At 37.8% G+C, this 8,813-nt stretch overlaps 1 long non-coding RNA gene across 1 annotated transcript; it reads left to right on the top strand.

The window, feature by feature from the left end:
- The first annotated feature begins 421 nt into the window (after nt 1–421).
- Nucleotides 422–8,479, top strand: LOC149918286 (uncharacterized). The gene is made up of 3 exons (XR_016466520.1): nt 422–494; nt 2,294–2,393; nt 8,221–8,479. It is a non-coding gene; the product is annotated as an uncharacterized LOC149918286 (long non-coding RNA).
- Nucleotides 8,480–8,813: the final 334 nt, after the last annotated feature.

Here is an 8,813-nt window from a genome sequence, read left to right as displayed (position 1 = left end):
CATTATTAAAAGAAAAATGACATGGCTTTTCAGGCAAGTCACTTAAGGTGTAGGACTGTACTTTCTTTCTAACTGTCAAAACAGAAATTCTCAGATTTGCAAACCCTCAAGCATGTGCTAAGAGCTACTTTCTTCTGATATCCAGGTGTTCCTTGATAAAGGACCTGGAAAGATCTGTTTGTTTTCTTGGACTAGTAGAACTATTTAGAATGAAAGGGATCATTTAGTTCTGTTGGAAGAAGTCTTAACTAGTCAGTTTTCTCAAGGTTTGTCTACCTATGTTCTGAATGTCTAGCAGTATGGAGGTTACATGTGTTGTTTGTGGGCAACCTGGTTTAGTATTTGACCACTGTTCTGATGGGAAAGCTTTTTGATATGTAAATAGAATTTCCTATTTTCCAGAATGTATTCTTTGTCTCGACTGATCAGTGGATACAGTAATTTGAAGTAATTTTCAGCCAAAACTTGGAAGTAGTGAGCAGGAGCATGGACAGGTAGTGTATTCTGCAGCTTTTTTCTTTGCCTTTACAGCGGTTCCTTGGCACTGTTTAACTTAATAATACAGACCTGTCTGAGTTTCCCAAGGCATGTGTGTGTTCCCAAGTTGTGTTCTCAAGAACATAACTTAAATGTATGTACTGTTACAGTGCCAGAGCATTCCCTGGCAAGTTTTTGGCCTAGACATGTATTTATTCTCCCAAATATTTGTCAGGAACTAACTGTTCAGAGGGTAGCTTAGGCTGTGGAACATTACCAATAACTAGTTAAGGTATTGTTACCCAGCTATAAAATGGTAAGTGTTTAGTGGCAGGAACAAAGGCTATTCTGTGACAGGTGACCTCAGTGCTAGTGACTGGTCCCACATACAGTTAATGTGTTAGTGGAGATTGAATTAGACTTGGCAACTCCAGGTAGCTTCAGTCCAGTGACAGAAATCTGCTGAAACTGAACTGAAGCATGCAGGTGTTAGGACTGAAGTTGAATGGGCAAGATTAGGAAAGTAAGAAACTCATATTAAAAATTTTGTGGTTGTCTTCTATTGTCTATTTTTCTTCCAGTAAATTGTCTTTATAGTGGGTTAGAGGAAAAGAAAAGAAAAATGTAAGCAGATGAACGTAGGAGATGTTGTGTTCAAAGGGTTTAAGGATGATCAAATACAGTTTATTTTCTTGCTATCAGCTTGTTAGCCACTAGTTTGTATTGTTTCTGTATTTAAATTCAAATTCGTGGGAATTCATACTAATGTCAGTAAGGCTGTCTTGGTTCTCATAATGCTGAAGAGAAAAATAATCCTGCCTGATTTTCTTATTTTTTTTCTCATTGCATTTATCTTATATTTCAATATTGAGACTATAATTGAGTGCTTGGTGCACAGGCTCTGGTTGTGAAACCATATCATATACAGTTTGTAAAGAGCTCTGGAAAACATTTTGAGAACAAAATATCAATCAGATATCAGAGCTAATTTGGTGCTCAGCATTATGATCTGATCCAATTCCCTGATCTGATTTGATGGCCCAGCTTTAAGAAAGAAGCTGTAAAGGATGTCTCTTCCTGAAGTCCCTTCCAGCCTGAATGATTTTTGATTATGTAATTATTAGTTTCACTAAGGCCCTCAGAAATAACATCACAAAATAAAATGGCCTAACAGTCAGGGGTTGATTTTTATAAGCTATCTTCAACTGCAAAGTTCTCTCAACTCCTACTGATTTTGACAAAAGCTGAGATAACTCAGCAAGATGTGGGATAAACATAAAGCAGTAGACATTTAAATGACACTCCTAATTTCAGACTAGGTCCAAAATTACATTAAGTCTTAATGAAACATTGAACTTTCCATCTAAAAATTTGACTAAAAGTTCCAGTTGTGATAAATGGAGAATGTTGCTGAGACTGATTAAGGAAAAGGAGATATATGATGGGATGGGAATTTAATTTTCCATGAATGAACAAACTGGGGAAGTAATAGGGTAGTAGAGAGTACAGCTAAACAGAATGTTGGTGTGATGGATAAGGGACTACCTATTTACCATGAACAGACCCAAGCTTTTCAGTATTTGCTAGACCCCAAGATGAAGATGTAACCAAGAAGCAAATTAATTTTTGCTGTTTCCAGCTTTGTTGACTAAAGAGATCATATAATCTCCCCATAAGCAATTAACTTTCCAATATCCAATGGTGATTTAATTCAGAGCTATTCACAAGTGAAATTACAGGAAACTCCTGCAAAATAGCCTGAGCAGTGTATATGTTAGAAATAGTGATTTTAATTAGTGATACTTATTGATTGCAGGAAAAAATAAAGCAGAATGTAGTGACTGGTGGAATATCATACAAAGTCCATACAAGAGGCTGTGTATTGACAGCACTTCAACTCTGATGTCCCTCTTCAGGTTGGTTATTCTTGTCAATCCTTCTCTTCCCAGTTTTGTTACTACTAAAATCTGTGCAGCTGCAGAGTGGAAAAAAATCAAAACTGATCAGATTTTTGTTTGTTTTGGTCAACTTATCTTTTAACTTTATCTCTGATTCACTGCTCGGGTAAAACTGAGTGAGCAATGCTAAGATATGAACAAGATATCAAAGGAAGGCAAAGGTGCAGCCATTAAAGATGAAGTGCTGTTACAGGAAAAAAAAGAAAAGGTGATTTTGAGGGCTGCTTAAACCAAACTGAAAGTGAGATTACATGGTCCTACCTTCTCATTTACAGCAAAGTAGTGTGACCTAACTTGTGATGTGAGCTTATTCTGGTGGTGGTGAATAACATAAGCAAGAGAAGAGCAAGAATGTTACAAATCAGATTTTCACAGGATAATTTCCTGTGTAACCGCAGCTTTTGTCATCAAAGACTTTTATTTGCCATCAGTAGAAGTTATTACCAGCTAGTGAAGAACAGGAGAAGTCATTCCAAAGAGTTGACACAGTCCTTAATCTGTTTAAATCCAAGATAAGTGAAAAATAAGGAAGACTTTGATTAGGTGGATTCAAATAAGGTATTTGGACTTTGGAATGAACTAGTCAACTCCTCAGCACATTGGTGCAAACAATCCTCAGGTGAACTGGGAATGCATAAAAACTGTATGGGCAGTTTTAAGAGCTGGTGTAACAAGTGTTAATATGAAAAATCTGTCAGTAATCACCAGTACAACAGAGATGACAAACCTGATGAGAATATACACCCCAGAAAAACTTCCAGCTGAGAACTAGGAAGTCCAGAAAACTCAGGAATGACCAATTCTCTGCCCCTCACCCCCCCCCCCCCCCCCCAGGAAATGAGACAGATGTCTCAGTTGTTTTGAGCAGAACAGAAAGCTCTGACTGATGTCATTTTGCCATTAAGAACATAGAGTTCTTGGGTAGGTTCTAATCCTGTGAATCAGCTGAGCTGTTGGGAAAGCAGTCATCTTCTACGAGGTCTGATACGCAAGGTATGTTACTATGGTCTGACTTTGGCAATTGGCATTTTCCAAAGGAAACCTGTTGACTGGAAACATTTCCAGCAACCGTTAATTAATGGAACACTCTTTGCACCTTTAAAGGAGATTGGAAAACATGAAAGACCTATACAAATGTCTGTTTTGAGCCTTTCATGAGTCAATGTCTGAAATATCCTGCCTATCACAGGAGATTAAAATTCAGTCTGTTTGACTTAGGAACAAAGAGTTTAAGAGATCTTGCTATAAACATATGTACACAAGGAAGAAGTCTGATAGCAGATGCTTTTATTTTTTTTATTTACTAGACAAAACAAATTCTTTGATGCTGAAGCGAGATAAATTCAAAGTATAGACTCACCTTTTTAAACAAGGTGAGTAATAAGTCACTGGAGCAGGTTATTTAGAGTTAGGTTTCTCTATCATTTGGGTCCTATGAAGGCTTGCTGTGTTCCTGATAGATGTTTCTGCACATTTACTAATGCATTAGAAATGCCTCCAAGTAAAAGAAGATCTCCCCCTTCATCCCCTCCCTCCCCCTAAATCCTGTACCCTTGCTCAAATATGCTGTTTGCTATGATGTGACTTTATGTTGGACCTGCTTAGATCACAGCTGACTGCTCTAAGCTGGGACATGAGCAGAACTGTTGTTTTACTGGTGTCAGATGCTGGGCTTTCCCCTTAACAGTGTTGAATTGCCTGTGGCAGTAGATTGTGTAGTATATGCCATACCCAACTGGAACTCTTCTCAAGTTGCTTTGCAGGATGTGAATGGCCTTATCTGCCAACTTCAGTAAGTTTTGCTGAGTTACTGCAGATGTTTTGTTTATTTGTTTGAATCTGTGGTGCTGTGGTATCTCACTATAAAAAAAAAAAAGTATTTCAAGAAAAGCAGGATGCATGAAAAGTATGTTTACAGCTATGTATCAAGTTAGGTGAAAAGACTGAATGGCTGAGAAATGAGATCAATGGAAGGAGACTAGTCTTATTTAAACCTCTATTAATGTTCTGGGAACTTGTAGCCTCTTAATGAAACATCTAGGGAATAAATTAAAAGTGATAGGAGAAAGAAATAGTCTTCCTTCTAGAATAAGATTCATCCGGGACGCTGCTGGCTAAAACTTCCAGGAACATATGGGAATATATCTAGTCAGTGCAAGAAAATTGAAAAAATTAAGAAACATTGATCCTCAACTAACTTAAAAAGGGAAAGAATTGCAAATCAGATCTGACTTCTCAAATAGATTAGAGTGAAAAACAAACAATCTTACTGTGTTAATCCACTTGCTAGGTAAAACTCTACCAGCTGTATAATGTTTTGTGCTTTCAGGTTGTCAGATTGATTTATTTTATGTATAATTCTAGTAATTTTATTCATCCACCCCTGCTTCCTTCACCCCCTGCCACTCTTCATTCTAATTTTCACAAAGGTAGGACACTTCTCAGACGCTTGGATTTCAGGCAGATTTCTTTTCCTGAAGTTATTATTTCTTTAATTTCATTCCTGAGATTTTTTTTTTTCAGGGAAATATATCTAAATTTGTAATGTTGCATGCAGTATTCTGTTTGCTGAAGGCAATCATTCTTGTGATAAATTTGTATGTGTGGGATGAAAATATGCACATCAGCTTCATCAAGTATTCCATTAAAATTGGGCCACAGAGCTCAGAGATGCACAGCAAGGTGTGGTGGTGAATTTATGTTGAATTGCACAAATATTTGGGTTTAGATGCATGTTGGCAAGCAATCAATTATTTTTATAGACTGAAAGCTTCTATGTTCCAAAGAAATAGGAAAAAGTCTCTGCTCTCAACAGACTGTGGGGTAATATACAGTGAGCCTGCTAAAGTGGAAATAGTTTTGTAACCAGACCTCAGACTGAGAGGTGCTAAAGGACAACAATGCTGTTTTGCAGCAACTCATGAGATTGCAGAACTTGTTTTCATCCCATGTTAGAATCAACTCAAATCCTTTTATTTTTTTTTATTATTTTTTGAGACTTTTCTTTATTTGTTTTTTTATTTTGAATCAGGCAGGCTTGGTTTTAAGTTGTTCCCTCTCTTTTGTGGTATGAGACCTTGGATGTTCAGCTGACAACTTTGTTGAACAGATTTGTTTTCTTAGTGTTCTAGTAGTTCTATGTGGGTGGTCAGTTATTAGTTGTACCTTTCCTACATACTTTTCCTTTTCTAGCTGTAACACCCCTGTTTGTTGGAGGGAAGTTGGACTAGATAAACTTTCAGGGTCTCTTTCAACTCAAACAATTCTATGATTCTATGTGGGTACTCTAAGGAAACTTCAGGATATCACTTGAAAGAAGGGGATTCTCTTTTGCAGAGAGAGCCAACATGAGAAAAAGTAACAACTATATTTACAGAAGGAAATAGGAAGGAAATGACATGTTTTTGTCCAAAAAAGTCAAAGGGAAAATTTGGATTTTTCTTTAAAAAATAATCATCCGTGCCTTTCCATGTTTGTAGGTTGGATATTCAGCTCTACCTGTTAAAAATATGATATGCAGAACTGTCCGAATTTGCAATCACTGAAGTTCAGTATATTTCTTTGCCTTTCTTGTGTTCTGATGATGCCTTTTCTTTCTTTGGGTCCCAATTCCTCTTCTTTGTTCTTCCCACTTTCTTCTACCTCTTATCCACCTTTCAAGTTACCTTTGGTGAGTTGTATTTTCTTGCATTCCTAAAAGTGGCCTCTCCCTGGAAATCTTGTATACTCTGCTCCTTGTGCTGGCAGCAAAGAAGAATTTGCTCAAATTCTGCTCACTGAAGCACCGGCTCCACAGGGCCATCAGGATTTGAGTAAATTTCACTTTGCTGCCAGAACTCAGAGCGAAAATGCTGCATCAAGAGAAAACAACAAAACCTGTGAGCTCTAAAAGGATTTTCTGAACGAGAATTAGTTCAATTTATATGATGTACCTTATATAATTTCGAATGACACATGATAGCTGCTGGGCTGTTAGGTTCATGATTCCTCTTATTCTTCATCAGCATTGTAGAATCTGTTGCCCTGAGTCTATTTCATAACATTTTATTGTATGAAACAATTCTATTTATAAGATGAGAGCTACAAAACCCTCTTCTACTGTGCTTCCTCCATGGCACTAGCTAAGCTAATAGGCAAGTGGGCTTCATTTTTTTCCTCATGTAGATGAACATACGTAATTTCAATACATTAGTAATATTCAAAATAGATTTAAAGGACTTGCTGTATCAGCAAATGTGATTGCAGCTAGTACAGATGTGTTAGAAGTGAAATAATCAGCTCTGGTTGCAGTAAAATCTATGGTGTGGCAGTATAGGTATTGTGATGCTGTCTGGAGCCCTGGATAATACTTTGTAGTGAAAGTCTTCCTTATATAGCTGCAGTGTTGTCAGTACAGGACAGACAATGGGATGCTGACCTACCTGAGTTACATACACATTGGGCTCTCCTGTAACAAGCACGAGCTCTAATTCTGTGTAATGAATCAGTAATCTTTACTGGGATTAGTCATGATACTGAGAATATTATTTCTGTTCTGTAAGTGAACAACTGCAGTTACTTCTGGCACAAATGGAATCTCTTGGGCAAAAAAGAAAACATTCTCCTCTCGTATTTCCCAAGAGTCTTCTCAGACCCTATGTCTACACTGAATTTTAACATACTGCAACTGGGGAGCAAACCACAGTCAAAACAAATTTATTTTCCCAAACCAGATGAAAATCCAGGTACGTAGGTTGCCCTGGAAGTAATGCCATCTATTTATTTCCCCAGAAACTGCTACAGATACGAAGAACCCAATAACGCTATTTGATAGTGTTTTGTAGCTGATAATTTGCTCTTTTTCAACATAGTCACTACCACCACTAGCTGTGCTTTTTTGTCAGCGATGACCAAGAGCCTGTGTGCTGTGCTCATAAAAACTCACGTGGCTGTCCAGAATCTGGCTTGTCTTTCATGTCACTATCACCACTGCTGAAATGCACCCCCCCGAACCACTTCACTGTGCTCATACCCACTGTCCACAAACATTTGCAAGCATCATTGAATATCAGTGTACCATTGTTTCTGCATGGAATAATCCGGTGACACACCTTTGCTTCATAGATTGCATCTACTGTGTCAGATGCCATTTTGTCGGAGTGCCCCTCTGTTGCTATATTTTGCACAGCAGCAAAATGTAGTGGAATATCAGTGGAAAGGTTCAACCTCTACTGCCATACCACCAGCATCTGCCTCTGATGCCACAGGCCAACATTTAAAAAACAAAAAAAACAGGTGACATTACTTTCAGAGCAGCTCTCATAAAGACTTCTGTGATACACTAGTATTCATGAGTGACTCTCTGGCAGATATGCAGTCTGCAATAAGACAGTTTTGGAACATGTCATACAGGCAGGAGAAAAAAGTAATTGGCAGAAAGATTCTCTGCAGACTAATGCACATCTATGGCAACAGCTGCTTCAATTTTCAGCTCGTTTTTCCATTCATTGCTTCAAAGAACAGAAGAAATAACCTCTTTTCTTGTGTACTTTCAGTGATATAATTCTGTCATTGTGATAGAAGAGAAGAAAAATCAGGCTGATCTAACCTAAGAAATGTAATTCTTGAATTACTTAACTCACTGTTCGGAGTTTATAATGAATATGGATGTATTTCCAACTGTGTAAAACCTGAGAACAAATATCTAGAGTTTTGTAGTGATATCTTATGGTATTCATTAGCACATATGTAGTCGTGTGCAGATGTGATGACCATGGTAATATTATTACTATTTGTACTGTAACAGCACATAGGAGATCCTCACTCCATCTTCCAGTGGGATGCCACTCAGTATGTCACTGCAACAAAGGAAGAAGTCACAGAATCACAGAATCGACAGGGCTGGAAGGGACCTCAAAGATCATGAATCTCCAACCCCCCTGCCCAGAGATGAATAAGATTTGAAAGAAATGAATAATTGTCCCATTTAATTGTAGGTATAAAGAGGCAAAAAAAAAAAACAAAAATCTGAAGTATGTTTTAAGCAGAAATTATGTGATGGATTCAGAAGAGTGACCCAGCAGTTTAACTCCCCATTCCCTGTACCTGACTCACTGTGAGAATTTTGGCCTTTTATGCTGTTCACAGGATCTTTGAGCAAAAAATGAAAGTGTCTGTGCAACCATCAGACAGGGTTGAATCCCGAAAGATGTGCTACTAATAGAGAAAAAGGGCAGGAGGAGTCCAGAAATAAGCTGCTGAGGAAATGAGGAACACTACCATATTGTGTGACTGGACACACATGGGATCATATGAGGCCTCATGCATCAGTGCTTGGTCAAGGAAAGAATCTGTTACATGAGTAATGTTGAGATATGTTCTCAGCTAAGGACCTTGCTA

The sequence above is a fragment of the Phasianus colchicus genome, chromosome 4 (genome assembly GCF_987193195.1).
Source record: "Phasianus colchicus chromosome 4, bPhaCol1.hap1.1, whole genome shotgun sequence".
NCBI classification, from domain to species: domain Eukaryota; kingdom Metazoa; phylum Chordata; class Aves; order Galliformes; family Phasianidae; genus Phasianus; species Phasianus colchicus.
This window is presented reverse-complemented; position numbering and strand designations above follow the sequence as displayed.